Below are 17,762 nucleotides of genomic sequence, written 5' to 3'. Positions count from 1 at the left end.
GTCGTTTTAAAAAAGACTTTCATAAATATTTAAAGTCGTCAAAAAAATGACTTATAAAGTGTCAACGTATATTTTTTAAGTCATGGAATAAACGACTTCAAAGTGTAATGTATAATATTTACTTTCAAGTCATTTCAATAATGTCTTCAAAAGTGATTCACTAATATATGAATTTTGATTTTAAGTCTTTTGTATTATGACTCTGTAGCATTTTAAAGTTGTTTTAAAGAAATCTTTAAATGTAGGCAGTCTTGACACGTATAATATGAGTTATGTTCACCTTTTTTTTTTTTAAAGTCACAATAATATAACATAACTCATATTACATCTTAAGCGTCCACATCAAATGCTTTTATTCCCTTCAGTCCCGACCTCCTTGCACTCCTTTGCAAACCGCCCCTCTCCCATCAACGCATTGATCTCCGCCGTCGATTGGTTGTCTCGACTCGTCGTAAACATGCTTGTCGTACAAGCCGGTGTGACGGTATTTCTCAGTAGCGTTTTCGTCATGAACCCACCGACAGTTTCCACTCCCAAGCTCCAAGGATGGATTTCAATCGACAAGAAATCTCTATCCACGTCTCTTCAGTCCGTATTACGGGGAATTGTATTACGGGCTGAAGGAGCAAGAGTCGGACATCGGCGAGCTTCAGAGGCAAGTGAAGATCAAGTCGGTGGAGATCGACATGCTCAACATCAAGTCGGTTAACTCTGGTTCTACAGGATTTCAATCTGTCATCGAAATCCTACGGGTATGGGTTCTCTCTTGGGTTTGAATCCCACAAAAAAAATCATTGGAAAAAATTTGGTTGTATAGTCAGCCAGGTGCTCAATGAAATTCCCAAGAGAAAAGACCAACGAAGAACGGTTGCAGAGCAGTGATTTGTAGTTGATTTTTTTTTATCGAATCGTAGCTATCCACGTAAGCAGGTAAATAATGCCCACGTTACATTCTTAATAAGTTGTTTTTAATAAGTTTATTTGAATATTGATTCGGCCCAAATTAAACAAAGCCCTATTTTTTACTCCGTAATGCTCTTTTTTCTCTGTCACTTAGTCTCGTGAAAATTGTGCACCCGCCGAGCCTCTCGTTTGTCGTTTATGCGAGCGACTGTCATTGAGTTTTCTCCTCAGCCTCCACAGTTTATTCACCGAGGAGGTTAGTTTTAACTTTTAACTTTTTAAATAATGGTTGACGTGCTCTCAACATTATATGTATAAAGCTAAGAAAACACCAAAAAAGCTGTGAATTGCAATATAATATCACAGAGCATCGTTCAGGGCAAAATCCAAATTGTTTTTTCCGATAAAAAAAATCCAACTATAATTCTATTTTGATAACGAACTCCCTCAATTACAGTTTATGTGATACAAGCTGAATGAAAGGAAATAATCTTTGACGTGTTTATTACTCCATCTTCGCACTTCTTTTCTAGACCTGTGTCAGGCACTAAAACACCGAAAAATATATAGTTTAAGAAGTGTATAAACAGTAAACTTCATGAGTCCTTCCATCATGGTCCCGTAAATATCAGTCATTAGTGAAAAATATACAATATACTCATCCTCCCGTGTTTATTAATATTATTTGAAACTTTATGCTTACTGTAATTTATTATTAATATAGATCACAGTCTTTTTTTGTGTGGTTTTCCTGTCTCAAATCTCTACATTCAGGCTTGTCTTACGTCTATCAAGTTATAAATCACATGAAGATGCCTATATTGCATATACTTTTTATACTAATATTGGAAAAAGTAGTCTATCTGGTCACAGTAGTCATATTTTCTCATTAGATATTTCTACTAATGTATGGCAAAAGCAGTCTAATAGGTTGCAGACTGCAGTGCATTACTAAAAAAAAAGGTTGTAGTGCATTCCTTTAAAAAACTAGAAAGAAAAAGAATACTGATTCATTTTTATTCCTCTGTTATAAATATAAATTCCAATGGTCTGTACATGTTTTATTGTTTCATAATTAATTATACTAATAGAATGATTTTTGGGAAAAAAATTTATTTTGAAGAATGGACAAGTCTTGGATGTCGCTCGATAGAACAACTTCTCAATATCATAATGGAGTGGAAGAGTTTGTAAAGCACTGTTTACCATGTAGTGATCCAAATAACATTAAGTGTCCATGTCTAAGTTGCGGGAATACAAAGAGTATGAATATAAGAAAAATAAGAGAACATCTAATATGTAATGGAATTGATCAGAGTTACGATATTTGGATTTATCATGGTGAGAGTTGCCCCTTAGTTGAAGAGCCTTGCTTAGATGAGAGTGTAGAAGATGATGATTGTACAAGAGGCTTTGATTGACCATATGTTTCTGAAATGCTTTAAGATCTTGAAGAACTTGAAGATCCTCAAGTTCTTGAATCATTAGTTGGAGACGCCAATAAACCTACTTATCCTGGCTGTGAAAAGTTTACCACGTTGTCCACGTTGGTTCGCTTGTATAATCTCAAAGCCAAACATGGGATGAGTGACACATGTTTTGGGTAATTACTTGGTTTTCTTAAGAAGTTGTTGCCTGAAGGAAACGAAATGCCATCTAAATCGCATGATGCAAAGAAGACTTTGAATGCTCTTGGTTTGGGATATGAGAGGATACACGCATGTCCAAACGATTGCATTATCTACCGCAAGGAATTTGAAGAAGAGATGGAATGTCCAATTTGTCACACATCGAGATGGAAAAAGAAAAAGAATAGTGATGAAGACAGGGAAGGCATTCCTGCGAAGGTTTTGTGGTATCTTCCTATCATTCCAAAGCTTAAACGCTTGTTTTGTAGTCCCCAACATGCAAAGAAATTAACTTGGCATTCAGATTATAGGATCAAAGACGAAAAGATGCGACATCCAGCAGATTCACCAGCGTGAAAAAGTGTAGATTCTTTGTGGCCCGAGTTTGGAAAAGAAGCGAGAAATCTTAGGTTCGGACTTTCAGCCGATGGCATAAATCCTCACAGCGAAAAAAACAGTAGGTATAGTTGCTGGCCGGTTTTACTCATGATTTATAACCTTCCGCCGTGGTTATAAACAACCCGGCAATGACATTGATGTCTACCTAGCTCCTCTAATTGATGATTTAAAGCTTCTTTGGAGAGAGGGTGTACAAGCGTTTGATGCATATAGAGGAGAAAACTGTACGCTTCGTGGCGCATTATTGTGGACAATCAATGATTTTCCAGCATATGGAAATCTATCTGGATATTCGGTTAAAGGACACTGTGCATGTCCAATATGCGAGGAGGAAACATACAGTAAATACTTGAACCATAGTAAAAAAGTTGTTTACATGGGTCATAGGAGATATCTACCAGAAAATCATGTCTACAGAAGATGGAAAAAAACATTCAATGGTCTTCAAGAATTCAGGGCTGCTCCAGAACGTATGCATGGACTTGTTATTGACAGAAAATTGTCTGGCATGAATTTCAGACCTCCAGGAAAAATAAAAAAGAGACCTAGGCCCACTGGTACACAAGGGAATTTGAGTAAGGAGAACACTTTCGAAAGTGGTTGTTGGAAAAAGAAATCCATTTTTTTCAATTGGAATATTGGAAACACTTACTTGTTCGTCACAATCTAGATGTTATGCACATCGAGAAAAACGTATGTGATAGCATTATCGGAACTATTTTGAATATGCCTGGGAAAACCAAAGACGGTATAAAATCCAGATGAGATCTAGTTGATATGGGCATTAGAAGTGAATTAGCACCAAAAGTAGATGGTAAGCGCACATATCTGCCACCAACGGGTTATTGTTTGACAAGAGATGAGAAACGTCAATTTTGTCAAACTTTATCCGAGATAAAGGTACCTGAAGATTTTTGTGAGATAAAGGTACCTGAAAATTTTTGTGCAAATCTCAGCAATTACGTCTCTATGAAGGAGTTGAAGCTCTTCAGTCTTAAGTCTCACGACAGTCATATGTTGATGCAGCATTTTCTTCCGGTGGCTATTCAATCACTTTTGTCAAAGAATGTTAGAAATGCTATCAACCGTTTGTGTATGTTTTTCAACATTCTTTGTTCAAAAGTTGTTGACCCGGATAAACTCGATGCACTTCAGAGTGATGTTGTAATAACATTATGTTTACTTGAGCAGTACTTCCCTCCATCTTTCTTCGACATCATGGTTCATCTTATAGTCCACTTGGTGGAAGAAGTTAAATTGTGTGGACCTGTTTTCTTGAGATGGATGTACTCATCCGAGAGAAATATGAAGGTTATGAAGGATTATGTTCGGAACCGCTCACGTCCAGAAGGATCCATTATTGAAGGCTACATCGTAGAAGAAGCTATTGAGTTTTGTTCGGAATATTTGCATGATCTTGATTCAGTTGGACTACGTCATGATCTAGATCAAGATTTAAATGTTACGAAGGGCATGGGCACTGGTGATATTCTTTCTGTAGATAATAGTCTACTCAATCAAGCTCATCGTTACATCCTACAGAACACAAATGAAGTTGAACCGTTTATCGGGTAAGTAAACAACAATTCACCACTCAAATACCTTTTTTCAGCGTTGGCTTCTAATAACTCACTTTCTTTTGTAGTGAGCATATTGATTGGTCGACATCCAATTATAAGCATACGCGAAAAAAAACAGATTCAAAAGAAGCATCATGATACATTCAGTGACTGGTTTCGCACAAAGGTTCAATTCTTAGCAAACCATTCGATTCTTGTCACAACACATATCTTACAATTTGTTTTTACATCTTCAGATCGTTTCTCAAGTAAGGAATCATTCGTCTGTGTCCGACGTATTAGTTTCCATTTCAAGAGGTCCAAGCCCACTTGTAATCAAACATTCTGCTTATTTAATCAACGGTCTTCAATTTAACACGGAAGCGAGAGACAGTATTAGAACCACACAAAATAGTGGTGTCAGCTTAGTTGCCAAGACCATGCAATTTTCTAGCGCTAAAGATAAGAACCCTATCTATTCTGATATGATTTATTATGGGGTCATCAAGGAGACATGGGAAATCGATTATGTCACATTTCGAACTCCAGTCTTTTTATGTTCTTGGGTAGAGAGCAACAATGGAGTAAAAACTGACAAGAATGGTTTTACATTTGTTAATTTGACACGAGTCAGTCATAAAGAAGAAGCATTTATCATGGCGTCTCAAGCAAAGCAAGTGTTCTATGCAAAGCGCCAAAAGAGTGATGTATGGGCTCGTGTATTTGCAACTCAATCTAAAGACTACGTCAAGGATATCGAAGTCGAAGATGAGAGTGAAATTCTAGCCGAACGTTTGACACCATTGAAAGGCTTAGTTGAAGGCCCCTTTAACACAAATAGTTCAGAAGAAGATGAATATATTAGAGAAGATGGAGAAGGGATATGGGTTGATAATCAATAGGTTTTAACCTGAAACCACGGACCCGAGGAAACTGCCTTTTAAAACCAGTATGTGGTGCATTGATTTATTATTTTTTGTTTATGTACTCTAGATAAGATAAATCTACTTTTTTATTATTCGCATTCTGAATCAATTACCAATTTTGGATATAGTCAAATTGTACTTGTATGAGGAATGAATTAATCTGAACAGTGTGTTTACATGTCATGTACCTTATTTTTTACTTAACTATTTGTCTGATCTTTCTTATCACTTTGTAGGTATGGATGATGACGAGATTCAACACCAAAACCAAACTGATGATAGCGAAAATGAAATGTCAGAGTCCGAGGAGGCTGAAGATCAACTGGAACCTGAAATTGAGGAGATAAAAATAAAAAAGGTTAGAGGACGATCTCATATGAAGTCTGTCATTAAAGATAGAAATTGTGGAATCGTTCCCGAAGTTTTGTACAACGAGTTTGGTCAGCCATACGGAGCAGTAAACACCAAGTTACAAAGTTATATTGGTGTTTTGACACGTGCCGATATTCAAGTATCGACACGAGGCTGGAGAGATGTAGACGCTGATGTGAAAGACAAAATCTAGCATGTTATTAATGTAAGCTTTTGTATTATTCATTTTTATTCAAATATAAATCATGCTTTATCTTTTATTGTTTATATATGTTACAGAAAACGTACAAAGTTAGTAAGAGAAGTAAAGGGCAGATTATGGCATCGGTTGCAAAAAAATGGAGGCAAGAAAAATGGAGACTTGGAGTTTATATTCGTAAACATAAGGATAATCCTAGCATGCTTGCTGAACCACCCGAAGGTTATAATTTGTCGAAAACAGAGTGGAAAGAATTTGTGGCCGTCCGTTTATCACCAACATGGCAGGTATGTTTTTACATGTTATCTACATTTAACCTCATTATAGTTGTGACAATATTTCGTCATTTATGTATAGGAGCGCAGGAAAAAATATCAAAATATTAAAGCCAAACAAACTATCTATCATACAAGTGCAAGAAGACCAATTGCTACGATAAGAGAAGATATGGTACGACTCTGTCCCTTCAACAAGAATATAATAAAATCATGCACACATACATTCATATATACATACAAAAGTACAACACCTTGTAACTATCACTACTAAATAAATATTATATTGCAGAAAGAGAAATCTGGAGTGTCTCCTGATAGAGCTGATACATGGATTGCAACTCATAAGGGAAAAAATGGAGAGGTCAAAGAAAAAACAAAAGAAATTATTGAAAAAATTGTGAGTCTTGTCTTACATTTCTTTTAATTGGTGTTGATAGAATTAATTGTAACTCTAGGCAAGCTGATGTCATTATTTTTTTTTTCTTATAATCAAGGTGGAAGTAAATCACAAGGAAAAAGATGGAACGTTTGTAGCCAATGGAAGGGTTGATAAATTAGCAACGGCCTTAAACAAAACTGAGCATTCAGGACGTGTTGTTGGAGTCGGGGCATATGTGACTCCCAAGCAATTTTTTGATGTTCCCAAACAATCGAAGAGTGACATGTTATTACAAAATCAGCAATGGAGTCTTCAACAACAAAAGCTTTGGGAGGAAAGAGATAAACAAGTTGAGACATTGATGGCTCAGGTAAAAAACTTGCAAGAAGAGCTTAATTTGAGTAAGACACAACACCAGTATCAGCCATATATTCCACAACATCCCCAAAATAATTTGTATGGAATTCCTCCACAAAACTTTCCACACAATCCTTTGTTTGGTTCACAATCACAATTTACCCAAACTCCACAACAATATTTTTCTTCCACTATACCACAACATCAACACTACCCCTCATTTATGCCACAACATTTTTCTCAAACTTCACCACAACAACAACCATTTTCCCCTATTTCACGACAACCACAGTTTTCTCCAAGTCCACAAAATCATGTAAATATACCTCCCATCCCCCCCACAACACTTCTCTTCTGCCGTACCAAATGAAACGCAGTCAACTTCTCAAGACCAAGACAAAATAGAACTTCAAATCCCTCAAGATCCTATAGAGCCCACTTTTTTCCGAAATTTTCTTAATACAGTTGCTCTTGATCAACATGAGGTGCGTTCTCGGAAAAACATGCCAGAGAATCAAGTTGATCACCAATCAGAGTCTCAAATATTGGTAAGCATGTTATTAGTTTCATTATCACAAACCTAGATTTTAATTTCAATTTATTCATTCTTATAGGAAAAGAGCTGCAAGCTTGCTGTTAAATCAGTAGACAACATAGTTGCCATAGGAAAAGTAGTAGGAATTGATCCAAATTCGAAAGTGCACGGCATTAGATTGGGAGAGTCGAATTACAAAGTACAAGTACTTGTGATCATGAAGGGGTGTGAAGATGTGATGATTCCGATTCCAGTTGGGGATGAGATGACTAGACTTGTTGACACTTTGAAGTCTTTCATCGCTTGGCCAAAAGCACTCGTGTTGAACAAGGATAGTCTGGTATGTAAATATTGTAAATAAGCTAATTCACCATTTTCTATCATTTTCAGCAACAAGGTTTTTTTTTTTTGTATTCAAGGCTAAAAAAGCAAGTAAAAAATCATTGAGTTCTAAGCCACACCAGAAGAACATGAAAGATGCGCAGGTACTTTATTTACATTTTAAATATTAATATTCTGCTTATAAAAGTTAATAACATGTTGTGTAATTGTCTTATTCACTAGGGTGCTTCTTTTGATCAATTAATAAAAAAGTCTACCAAAGTAGCAGCAACTTCTTGCGGCTCCCAAAATTACACGAGCTCTTTCAAAATGCCACAAAGATTAGCACAATTATGGAACTGCGTTAAAGATTGGATGGGTAAAAAAGCAAGTTATATCAAGTTCGACAAGCAAATTATGGGTGATGATATATCTTTGCCCATTTTTAAAGAAGACATTAAACAATTTTGTTTCATGCAAGACATAGGATCATCTGCAATTACAATATATTTCATGTATGACTATGTGTTTTTTTTTATAGTGAGCTTTTTTCCATTACTATAATTCAATGTATAATTTACCATGTAGATATCTCCATGATGTGCTGAAACGAGAAGGAAAAACGGAACAATTTTCTTTCATAGAGCCTTCACAGGTTGCTATTAGAGGAGGAACATCACATTCACGATCCGCAAATATTTGCCAAAAGTTGGAAAGTTTGCTTGAGAAACAGTTGTTATGCATTCCCATGAATACCGGGCAAGTCTTTTACTCTTAAAATTAGGATTTAATAGTTGAAATTGTTTTTCAATATTTTGATGGATATTTCTTTGTCACATGTAGAGGTCATTGGACTTTAATTGTGATTGATGGTTCGGCTAAGTTAACTTATTACTTTGATCCACTTAGAGAATCTTTAAGTGAAGACACACTTGATATTCTTGACGGGTAAGTGTTTAAGTTTTTTTTACTAAACAAAGTATGAACAATGTATAATTGCTCTTACACTTTCATTTAATCATGACAGGGCAATGAAAATGTTTGCATTGGCCAAAGGACACAAGAAAATAATGCAAAGTAATTTTTTAAACACAAGACATTGCATTGTAAGTATCTCTGTTAAGTTATGGTTGTGTATAATTTATTTTCTTTTGAATGTTTTCTTTTTGTCTCGTTTTGGAGTTTTTCATGAAAATACATACAAATGCATAAGTACTTGACATATGGTTCAAAAATGCCATTGCAGTGTCCGAAACAGCCGTCAAATTTCGAATGCGGATTTTATGTGCTTAGATATATGCACGATCTCATATGTGTGTGTGTGTGTGTGTGTGTGTGTGTGTGTGTGTCTATGTTATTTTTATAAGTTACTGATCATGATTTATGATTTATTGCTTCTTACCTTAAATTGTTTATTTTTTTTTTCTAATTGCAGTTTAACGGTAAATCGCAGTACAAAGTGACTGAAATTAATGAGGTGCGTACTGTTTCGGAAAAATGTGTAATTAAAGGATTACAACTTCAATTCTAAGTCGAACTTATGTAATAGGTCATCTCATAATACTTAGCATATTGTTTATTCTTGTTTGTCACACTGGATTTTATCTATGAATTTATTTACTTATTTGTTATGCTCTTATGAATCATATTTTTGTCATGATCTTGTAAAAGGCTGCTACGTTACTGTATCAAATGAAAAAAAAAACGACTTTTGAATGTGAAAATAAACCCATTCATATTTAATTTTACAGATTTATTTCTAAAAAAAAAAAAAAGCAACATATTAAGTAACAAAATGGACGTCTTTAAAAGTTTAATTTGTGAGAAAACTAGACTTTTAAAAAACGTCTTTGTACATCATTGACCACGTCAGCAATATTTAAACTCTCAAATAGAACGTCTTCTAATGTCAGTTAAGACTCATGATAAACGTCTTCATAAATGATTGTCCACGTAATTGATTTTTTAAGTCTTCTTTAAGATGTCTTCAAATGTATTAAATAAGACACAAAATAAACGTCTTTAAACATCATTCCACATCATCATATTCATGCCACCGTGGACACTTTTGAAGTCGTTTTTTTTTATTTTAAGACGTTTTTTTTAACTTTTGAAGTCGTTTTATAAATGTCTTGCAAAACATGCACTTTTTAAGTCATGACAATTGAAGACGTTATGTAAGAATGACTTTAAATCTTTTTTAAGTCATTTCCTTTATGTCACAAAATGATCTAAATGTAGTAGTGTCTTCATGGCCGAGTGTTTTAAGTTTCATTTGTCATCATATGACAATGTCAAAAAATTTATTGACATTCATTACGTCCTATGTCTAAAAGACAAAAATACCCTTTAGACAATTTTCGTAAAACTTGTCTCGTTCTTGTTTTGACTTAGCTTCTAGTTTAACTATTCCTACTCGATATGATTTGTGACAGTGACCTCATGGATCCAAATGAACAAAGCTTGAGCTAAAAACTTGGACTCAAAAGTTCACAAACCTTTTCCAAGTTTACCTTAATGTCAACTGACTCCACTAAAGAGTTGACACTGAAAAACTCTCGGTTCAAATGAATTTATTTTCTACTCAAGAATTCAACCTAATTGTAATTAGTGGATCCACTAAATATTATATATGTTTACCCTTCATGAATATCATCAGCTAGTCGGGATTTACAAATTTACCATTTTACCCTTCTAGCTGTAATTTCCTCAACTCCTTTGTAGCTTGTGAATAAGTTAGAAACAATGTATTGACGAGGAGCTAACAAGTCACATTGTTTCATCCAAAAGAGTCAAGACTCAATTTGGACACTGGCCAGTTCATTTATTCACATTCCAAGGAACAAAGCATGAGGTGATATACATTGCATTTCAGCAATCTTGTACATGAATTCCATATCTATGAGAACTTCACAAAGTTACTCATGACATTCTCACAACTTAGTATTTCACCAATAGGCCTTGTTCGGAATCACATAATGAGTCCGAACTCTGACTTTCTCAAATGAGAATATGCAAGGTGTGAAATGGCATGTCTCATTTCAGGATTAAGGTAAGCACGATGCAATTCATACGTAGTGACTTCGAGACATAAGAGGTTAAATGGTTTGTTCTTATCTTGTCTCTAGAAGTGCACTGGTCAATTCAGTACCTTCGGAAGATACCTAGAAGAACTATAGAGTCTCCAACTCTCAATGCCTCATAAGAAAACATCATAGATTCTCCTAAGAATCGTACTGAGGTCAATAGTCATTTGACTCTTAGATTGCGAATATATCGTTTTAAGCAAACTACGAAGAGTTTGTTCATGCAAATTGTTGTCGCTCATTTTCGGACAACTATTTAGGAGCCCCAAACGGGTCGACCCAAGGCCAGACCAAGTGGTCGCGTTCGGGCTCGAGCGTGTCGGACTTGGTATCCCAAGTCGTCCCTTAGCTGTGGATGATGTATACCTCGTCTCAATACCTGAAAAGTAGGAAGAGAATGTGAACTACAAAGGAGAAACAGAGGGGGTGCCTCTGTTTACCTCTCCGACGCTCAACATTAGTATGATTGAGGTGGGTAAAAGAGATTAGGTGTTTAGAGAGCCGAGACTTGAGAGAAACGAGCAAGTTACGAGTTCGACAGCGTTTCAGTACTCAAATTCAGATTACCTGTCTCGAGGGGTCGAGCCTCATATTTATAGGCGACCAAGGGACGTTTTGAAGGCCCCTTGGCCGAGTGAGATTGAGTCGGCCATCGGCCGGGTGAGACTTGGTCGGCCGATGGCCGAATGAAGTGATGGTCGCCGAGGGAGACTCACTCGGCCATTGGCCGAGTGAGTTGCTGGACGCCGGGCGACACTCACTCGGCCATTGGCCGAGTGAATCGTTGGTCGCTGAACAAGATTTGCTCGGCCATTGGCCGAGTGAAAAGCCTGGGTCGGCTGAGTGTTCACTCGGCCCTTGCCTGAGCGTATGCGCTGGGCCGGCAGGAGACTCGCTCGGCCCTTGGCCGAGTGAATGCGTTGGGCCGTAGGAGATTCACTCGGCCATTGGCCGAGTGAACCCGATGGGCCGTCTGAGGGTTCACTCGGCCCTTGGCCGAGTGAATCATGACGGGCCGGCTGAGGATTCACTCGGCCATTGGCCGAGTGAACTTGATGGGCCGGCTGAAGGTTCACTCGGCCATTGGCCGAGTGAAATGCTTGGGCCGGCCAACGGCCGAGTGAATTGGGCCGCCCATCGGCCGGGTGAGCGTGTCCTGCCGCCCGAAAGGTCGGTCGCATCGTCGGACCTCGTCGGGCCGATAACATTAGCCCCCCGAGTTTAACATCGCCGGTGCCGGGAAGGACCCCACCCTCTCGGGTGGGGCTGTTTTGCAGGTGGCCGGCGGCCATGGGAGCCCAGGGAGACCAGCCCCGGCCGGGCTAGAGCGCGCGCATGGAGGTGGAAAGCCACCGGCGGCGGGTTGTGCTGCAACCGGGGGCGCCGGTGCCGGAGACGAGGAACGCCGGCCGCCCATTGCCGGAGAAGGAAGGGCGGCCAGCCTGGCTCCCCTGCAAAACCTAGGGCCCGTTGGGCCAGGCCTAGGTGGAGGAGGTTAAGCCCGACTTGGGTCGGGCCACGCGTTTGGGCCGGATGCACATCACGAGGGCCACCCAGCCAACCCAGAACCCAACGGGCGCGAGAGGGATCTGTTCGGGCCGGCCCTTGGCGAGATTGACCCTCGGGCTCGAGTGCCCGACGCGCGTCACGGGCCTACGACTGGGCCGGACGCATCAATGGGGCTGCCTCCTGAGGTCAACACGCGGGAAATGGGCCCCGTCGGGCCGAGCGCGTACATTACGTCTCGGCCGGCCCATTCGAGCGATCACCGCGAGGGACTCTTTGGGTCGAGGGCTGCTACCAACGCCGAGGGCTCGGGCAAGTCGTCGAGTCGCCGCACCCTACCGACCGCCCCAACTACTTTCACCGCGAGAGAAGAGGAGCGCGCCTCATCGTACCCAATCGGAGAATCGGCGATTCGAGGAGATTTTGATTGTTCTGGAGTTGACTTCTCGAGCTCTCTTTCACTCGCCAGCTTCAGTGGTCTGAGGAAGCGGTTTGGCATTCCTCTATCTGTTTCGTTGTCGCGACCTCTACCCGACGACCTTCCGACTCGTCCGCGAAAGGGATATGCCGTTATTCACGAAGCGAGTCTCCGCGGAGGGTTATGGCTGCCTTTCCAACCCGTGATCCAGGATCTTCTAGCTCGACTAAACGTCCACGCGTTGCAGATGTCTCCATCTTTCTATCGCGTGGTGGCGGCGTGTCACGTGATGCTTCATCGAGCGACGGGCAGAGTCATGACGGCTGACGACATTAGGAACCTTGTATCTGTGTACGACGTCCCCGAGAAGCCCGGATTCTACAACGTTCAAAACCGCAAGCGAATCCCCATACTTACTAAGTTATCCTCCAAACACCGCTACCCTTGGGTGTGGGTATCCGAATCCGCCTTCAGAGCGGCACCTCTCATTTTTGGCCTCGCGGCCGACTTTCCGGCCGATCACGGCATTGAGAGTTCCGAACTCGAGCTCGTGGTCGGAGCGGTATCAGATTCGAGGCGACAGTGGTCGCTCTTCGAATCCCCAGACCTTATGGCGACCACCGGGTGGTTCGTGCCCGGCGACGAAAACCCCAGCGCTCCGGACCCGGAGCGGAGGTCGTGGAGGATCCCGAGTCCGAGGCGGGGGGTTCGTCTGCTCCCCTACCCGACGTGGGGGGGTACTAACCATATATACGCTTTCGCGCTATCGCTGCTTTCCACTATTTACGCTTATTGTTATGTTCTAACCGACTGACGCATTTTCCTTTTTTTGTAGATACCATGGTACGTCGGTCGCGTGCGCGAGTGCCGAGGGTAGACCCTACTACCGAAGCTAAGGTCGCGGCTCGCTCTCGAGTTGAGGCTCGTCACGGGGGATCGCCGATGCGGGCGAGGAACGAGGCGAACTCTTCGGACAAGCGACCATCGTCGACGGCCTTCCTCGGCTCGCCCTCCGGCCACAAGCGCGCTCATACGTCGGCGGCGTCAGACGGCATAGATTCGATGCTCCTAGCGGAGGCGGCAGAGTTGCGAGGCCAATGTTCCCAGGGAATCCTCGAGACCCCTCTGGGAGACTTCAAGAGTCTACTGACGACGAGTGATCTCGACCTATATGCGACCCTTGTACTTGTTATGATAATGTGTGCACCACCATTCTTTGCAGATGCTCGCGTGTCAAGAACGAGGCGAACGCATCCTCCAGGACTTACTTCGGAGAATGCAAATCATGAAGAGATACATGGAGAGCGCGGCGGCCGACCACGCTGCCGCTCTAGTGGGGGTTCGGACTGCCCAAGAGTTTCAGGCACTCGAGGAGGAGTCGAAGCGAACTCGTGAGGAATTGGCGGCCGAGAGATCATTGTGCGTGGCTGAGCAAGCATCTCGAGAGAAGGCGGAGCAAGTGGCTGACACCTTCTTAGGGGAGACGAAGAAACTCCAGGCGGCGCTCTCGAGCCGAGACGAGGAGCTGAACATCGTCCACGCTCGACTATCGGCGAGCGAGATCTCTCGGGTCAAGGCCGAGAGAGAGAGAGAGAGAGGGATTCTTTGCTGGTGGAGGTGCAGACCCTCACCGAGGAGAAAGACGATGCCGTGCGATCCAAGACGGACCTAGAGGACGATTGGGACTTGGCGTTGGAGGAGGCTCGCTATGCGGCAGCCATGCGGGTTCGAGATGCAACCGCGAAGGAGAACGTGGAGAACGCGTCTCGTGGGACCACCTTCTCCTTCTTCAACGCTATGTTTCCTCCTCTGGACGATTTACCTCAGGCGAGCGACCCGCATCCCCAGGTCCCCACGGAGGTTGCACAATCGACAAACCGTCTGCCTGACGGCGATTCTACCGACGGGTCGGACGCCCCTCGCCCCGAGGATGATCAGGAGCAGATCGGCTTCAGCTCAGAGTAGCCAACTTTATTTTTATCTTCCGCGCACTTGTTTAGCGCTTGCATTGTGTTTCCTTTCGGATACTTGTTATGATTTCTTTTGTTTGACATTCGTTGTGTTTTCTTTTCCGTTAGGTTGTTTATGCAACATTATTTGCTTTGGTTAAAGCTTCTTCTGACTCATCATGCGTCTTATTTTCTCGATTTACTATGCTTAGCGTAACCGATTCGCGCAATCCGATTAGTGCGTGTCTTACGAACCCGGCTTACTATATCTAGCGTAACCGGTTTGCACGGCTTAGTGCCGCACCTGGCGGCGAGGTTTCCCGCGGACGCTGGCTAGACCAGTTTCGTCGGGCGGATGCGAGTCTTTGCCGTTCATTGGTGACTCGCTGCCTATCGGCGCGTGCGAGCTGAACGACTATCGCGCCCAGCTGGCGGCACGTACGCTACCTATCGGCATGCGTGTTGAGCGCCAACACGGGCTTGAGGCGAGCGTAGTTCCCAGCGAGCGCGATACTCGTCGGTACGCCTATCACGTTTTGGGTTTTGGCTGCCAAGATCAACGGTCCGGTGCGCGGACGCGATCGGTTGACGCCCCGCTACCTGTCGGCGTGCGCGGCGTGGAACCGCGCGAAAGCGTCGCGCGAAAGATGTGTGGGGTCGGAGGTCCGCTGCGCGGATCCAACCCCGTTTCGCTACCTCTCGGTGCGCGAAGCGTCAAGTCGTGTGAGGGCGTCGCACAAAGGATGTGTAGGGTCGCTACCGTTTCGCTACCTCTCGGTGCGCGAAACGTGGAGTCGCGCGAGTGCGTCGCGCAAAAAATGTGTACCTGTTCCCTCATTAACCCCTCGAGTTTCTTGTGTACTCGTAGAGGAGACTAGAAATTATAATACTATAGGATAAAGGTTTTGAAGTGAAATGTAAATCTAATTACCTTATCGAAATAGTTGAAAATTACATTCCCAGGCCATTGGCCTTATTTGAAACTTGAAATTGTCTCTTGCTAAAATTGAAAATAAGCTGAAAACAATTAAAAGTAGGGAAGGCGGGAGCGGGCTTCTATTGGTAATACTGCCGTAGGTGCTCCGCGTTCCACGGGTGTGTTAACACGAGTCCCTCAAGGTTCTCGAGCTCGTACGTGCCGTTGTGAATGGCTCGGCGCACGCGATACGGGCCTTCCCAGGTGGGGCCCCAAACTCCCGCTCCTTGCACCTTGGTGTTTTGGAACACCCTTCTAAGGACGAGGCTTCCATCGGCGAACTTCCGCAGCTTGATCTTGGAATTGTAGTACTTCTCGACCTTTCTCTTCTGCGCGGCAAGGCGGGAGAGTGCGTCCGCCCTCTTCTCGTCTATGAGGTCTAGCTCGAGCCTGATTGCTTCGTCGTTGGCGGCTTCTTTATACTCATCGATGCGCAAGGTTGGCAGCTTGGTCTCGACAGGTACCACGGCCTCGACGCCGAACGCGAGGGCGAAAGGGGTTTCGCCGGTCGCGTTTCGCGCGGTGGTTCGATACGCCCACAAGACCATGGGAAGCTCGTCGGCCCAAGCCCCCTTTCTTTCTTCCAGCTTCTTCTTCAGGTTCTCTTTGATTGTCTTGTTGACCGCCTCAACTTGACCGTTGGCTTGAGGATGGCGGGGAGAAGAGAAAGTCTTGCTGATGCCCAACTGTTCACACATGTCCCGGAGGCGCGCATTGTCGAATAGCTTTCCGTTGTCGGTCACAATCGACACGGGGATCCCAAAGCGGCAGACAATGTTCTTCGAGATGAAGCTCGTCGTGTTCGCCTCGGTGATCTTCGCCAACGTTTCAGCCTCTACCCACTTTGTGAAGTAATCGATAGCCACGATTGCGTGCTTGTACTGCCTTGGGGCCGTAGGCAGCTCACCGATGAGATCGTTTCCCCACTTTGCGAAGGGTCGTGGCACAATGATCGGGCACAACGGGGCCGGCGCTTGGCGCGGGACGTGGGAGAACCTTTGGCATTTGTCGCATTTTTTGGCCCATTAGTGGGAGTAATTTTTCAAGGTAGGCCAAAAATATCCGAGTCTTAGTAGCTTTAGTGCCAAAGATTGTCCGGCGGCATGGTTTCCGCACACGCCTTCGTGCACCTCGCGGAGCGCTTTCTTTGCCTCGACTTCGGTCAGGCAACGGAGAAGGGGCATGGAGTATCCTCTCTTGAACAAGTTGTCTTCCCTCATCGTATATTTCAGCGCCAAGCTTCTCAGCTTCCTGGCCTCTTCTTTGTCTTCGGGGACGACTCCTCGCTTGAGATACTCTACGAGTGGCGTCATCCATGAGGGGGGCGGAGTTCCGTCGACTACCCCTACGTCGCCTCTCGAGACGTAGGGTCGAGTTACCACTTCTATTGGGACGCTACCTTCCCCCTCCTCGTCTATCCCGGACGCAAGGCGCGCCAGGGCGTCGGCGTCAATGTTCGCCTCTCGGGGAACTTGGACTATTTCGAACCACGACTGAGCCTCCAGATTTTTCTGAGTCTTCGACAGATATGCGATCATGTTAGGCTCTTTGGCTGCGTAGTCGCCCTTGACCTGGTTCACAATCAACTGCGAGTCGCAGTGGATGCGCAGGTTTTGGACGTCCAACTTGTTTGCCAATTCCAAGCCAACGATCAGAGCCTCATACTCCGCCTCGTTGTTGGAAGCCTTGAACTCGAACCGCAAGGCGTAACTCAGTTTTTCCTTATCGAGATTTGTGAGTACAACGCCGGCGCCAGCCCCCCGGGCGTTTGACGCGCCATCCACGTGCAAGTCCCAGACCGGCCCTATCGGGTCGTTGGTCCTCTTCTTTGACGACCCGTCGCGGTCGTTCTCCTTGTCTTCTTTGTTCTCATTGCTTTTTCTGCCCTTGTCAGTTGAGGGTGCGCTTGTGAATTCGACCACGAAGTCGGCGAGGGCTTGGCCCTTGATGGCAGTTCTCGGCTGAAACTCG

At 43.4% G+C, this 17,762-nt stretch overlaps 1 pseudogene; it reads left to right on the top strand.

Moving 5' to 3' along the window:
- The first annotated feature begins 2,027 nt into the window (after positions 1 to 2,027).
- On the top strand, positions 2,028 to 4,505 carry LOC149397599 (uncharacterized; annotated as a pseudogene).
- The last annotated feature ends 13,257 nt before the right edge of the window (positions 4,506 to 17,762 follow it).

This window comes from Urtica dioica, chromosome 5 (assembly GCF_054948205.1).
Source record: "Urtica dioica subsp. dioica isolate 48M chromosome 5, U.dioica_male_clone48M_v1_H2, whole genome shotgun sequence".
NCBI lineage: Eukaryota > Viridiplantae > Streptophyta > Magnoliopsida > Rosales > Urticaceae > Urtica > Urtica dioica.
The sequence above is the reverse complement of the archived record's forward strand: the minus strand, read 5'-3'. Positions and strand labels throughout refer to the sequence as shown.